This window comes from Arachis ipaensis, chromosome B1, assembly GCF_059453495.1.
Source record: "Arachis ipaensis isolate K30076 ecotype BB chromosome B1, ASM5945349v1, whole genome shotgun sequence".
NCBI lineage: Eukaryota > Viridiplantae > Streptophyta > Magnoliopsida > Fabales > Fabaceae > Arachis > Arachis ipaensis.
Window position 1 is genome coordinate 86,265,549 of NC_142436.1, and position 3,481 is coordinate 86,269,029.

General features: G+C 39.6%; 1 non-coding gene across 1 annotated transcript; it reads right to left on the reverse strand.

The window, feature by feature from the left end:
• Positions 1 to 1,783: 1,783 nt before the first annotated feature.
• Positions 1,784 to 1,890, reverse strand: LOC148577334 (small nucleolar RNA R71). The gene has a single exon (XR_015903078.1). It is a non-coding gene; the product is annotated as a small nucleolar RNA R71 (small nucleolar RNA).
• Positions 1,891 to 3,481: the final 1,591 nt, after the last annotated feature.

Consider the following 3,481-nt stretch of genomic DNA (forward strand, 5'->3'; position numbering starts at 1 on the left):
TTACTTTTTCTACACTTCTAGTTTTACTTTTAGAATGTATTTTCCATCTTTGCTTTCGATTCCCAGAGCTATGAACAACTAAACCCCTTTCATTGGGTTAGGGAGCTCTGTTGTAATTTGATGGATCAATAATAGTTTTCATTATTCTTCTTCTTTCTTTTCTCTTGATTTTACTAGAAAGCTTTCAATCTTCATCCAATTCGGTAGTTGTCTTGGAAAAGAAGCTATTCATACTTGGATCTCTTCGGAACCTTGGAAGAGGAATGAAGAGATCATGCTAGAAATGCTTTCTCATGTTGGACCAAATTGGGGTTTGGATGGATATAGTGACATATAATCCTACCAACATTTTGATTTGGGAATACATGTGGTATAATCAGTGACCACACTTCATCTCTTTTCATGAGCAATCAGACCAAGGAATTGGCTATTGATCAAGATTTGAGAGATTGAATTACCAAGGATTTGGAATTCAATCACTTAAGATTTCCAAGGAGATCAATGAATGCATTGATTGAGGAAGAGATGAAAATAAACTTGATCCGGAGAATACAACATCTCCTGAGCCCAATGAACTCCCCATTTCTGATCTTACCCATTCTCTTTATTTTCTGCCATTTACTTTTATGCTAAATTCCCCATTTCCCATTTAAGATTCTGCGATTTACTTTCCGTCATTTACATTCAGTCCTTTATTTCTAGTAATTACATTTCCTGCCATTTACTTTCCGCCATTTAAATTCCTGCAATTCTCCAATCAAATTCTGCTTAGTTCAACTAGAACATTCCTCCAATTAAAGTTGCTTGACCAATCAATCCATGTAGGATTCGACCTCACTCTATTGTGAGTTTTTACTTGACGACAATTCGGTATACTTGCCGAGGGAAAATTGTTGAGAGACAAGTTTCCGTGCATCAAGTTTATGGCGCCGTTGCCTGGGATTTATTTTGTATCAACAATGATTAAATTGGTTGATTACTTAGATTTATCATTTTTCTTTTGTTTGATTTAATTTCATTTGAGTGATTTACTTTCAGTTGTAGTTATTTTCTTTCCTTTACCCATTACCCATTTGTAGTGTTCTCTTATTTGTTACAATTCAGTTCACTAACCCACTAACTGTTTGATATATTACATCACTCACACTAACAGCATTTCTAACAAGAATACTTCCTGCATTTATCTCTTTCTTGCTTGTGCCTTGTTGGTTGTATGACAGATAGAAGAAGCGGGGCTTCAACTTCCTTTGATTCTGAACCTGAGAGAACCTTCCTTAGACTAAGAAGGGAAGCAAGAGGAAAGAGAGTCGTTAGTGCTGAGGACGAGGAGGAGTATTTTGAACCAAACATGGATGAGAATATGGAGAACCATTATGAAGAAGGGGCTCACAACCATGGCAGAGAAGGTCCAGTGCATCATGCTGGACAAGAAAGAAGAGTTCTAGGCTCTTACATCAATCCAAACCCAGGAAACTGTGGAAGCAGCATCCAAAAGCCAATCGTACATGCCAATAACTTTGAACTAAAGCCACAGCTCATCACCCTGGTTGGAGGAAGTGTCCAAGAAGACCCCAATCAACATCTAACCACATTCCTGAGGATATGCGATACTGTGAAGTCTAATGGTGTTCATCCTGACACCTATAGACTGCTTCTGTTTCCCTTTTCACTCAAGGACAAAGCATCTAAATGGCTGGAATCCTTCCCGAAGGAGAGTTTAACAACCTGAGAAGATGTGGTGAACAAATTCTTGGCGAGATTCTATCCTCCTCAAAGAATCAACAGGTTAAGAGCTGAGGTACAAACCTTCAGGCAACAAGATGGTGAAACTCTCTATGAAGCATGGGAGAGGTTTAAGGACTTGACAAGAAGGTGCCCGCCAGATATGTTCAATGAATGGGTGCAGTTATACATTTTCTATGAAGGTCTTTCTTACGAATCAAAGAAGGCAGTAGACCACTCATCTAGGGGATCCCTGAACAAGAAGAAGACCATTGAAGAAGCCATAGATGTTATTGAGACTGTAGCTGAGAATGACTATTTCTATGCTTCTGAAAGAGGCAACACTAGAGGAGTAATGGAGATGAACAATGTGGATGCACTGCTGGCCCAGAACAAGCTGATTACCAAGTAGTTGGCTGACCTTACCAAGAAGATGGAGAGGAACCAAGTAGCAGCAATCACCACCTCATCAGCAACCTAAGAAGGAGTGAATGCAGAAGCAGAGGGTGAGCAGGAACAAGCCAACTACATTGAAAACTCACCTAGGCAGACCCATGATCCATACTCCAAAACTTACAATCCTGGTTGGAGGAAACAAAAACTTTGGATGGGGAAATCAACAAGATCAAGGCCAGGATCAGAGACGTTACAACCCCAACAACAATGCAGCTCACCAATATTTCACACAGAGATCATATCAGCACCCACCTAACAACACCTCTCAACATCCATATCAAAACCAAAATGGCCATTCTCATCCCTCCAACTCCAACTCACCATCATCCGAAGATAGACTCTCAAGGATTGAGACCCTACTTGAAGGCATATATAAGGAACTCCAAGAGAACAAGGTGTTCAAAGAGGAGGTTCGAGCCAATATCAAAAATCAGGGAGACACCATTAAGAGGCTAGAATTTCAAGTGGGATACTGATGAGCGGATAATTTATACGCTTTTTGGCATTATTTTTAGTATATTTTCAGTAGATTTTAGTTAGTTTTTATTATATTTTTATTAGTTTTTATTTAAAATTCACTTTTCTGGACTTTACTACGAGTTTGTGTGTTTTTCTATGATTTCAGGTATTTTCTGGTTGAAATTAAGGGACCTGAGCAAAAGTCTGATTCAGAGCCTGAAAAAGGACTGCAGATGCTGTTGGATTCTGACCTTCCTGCACTCAAAGTGGATTTTTTGGAGCTACAGTAGCCCAATCGGCGCGCTCTCAATAGCGTTGGAAAGTAGACATCCTGGGCCTTCCAGCAATATATAATAGTCCATACGTTTCCCAATATTTGATGGCCCAAACCGGCGTTCCAAGTCAGCTTAAGAATTCTGGCGTTTAACGCCAGAACTGGCATAAAAGCTGGAGTTAAACGCCTAAACTGGCGTTTAACTCCAAGAAATGTCTCTACACATGAAAGCTTCAATGCTCAGTCCAATCACACACCAAGTGGGCCCCGGAAGTGGATTTTTACACTAAACACCCTAGCTTACTCATTTTCTGTAACCCTAGGTCACTAGTTTACTATAAAAACTACTTTTAGTAATTCATATTGTACCTCATGACATTCTACACGTTTCATATTGTATCTTCTACGGCATGAGTCTCTAAACCCCATTGTTGGGGGTGAGGAGCTCTACTGTCCTTCATGAATTAATGCAATTACTACCGTTTTCCATTCTATCACGCTTGCTTCTATTCTAAGATATTCATTCTCACTTCAACCTGATGAATGTGATGATCCGTGACATTCATCATC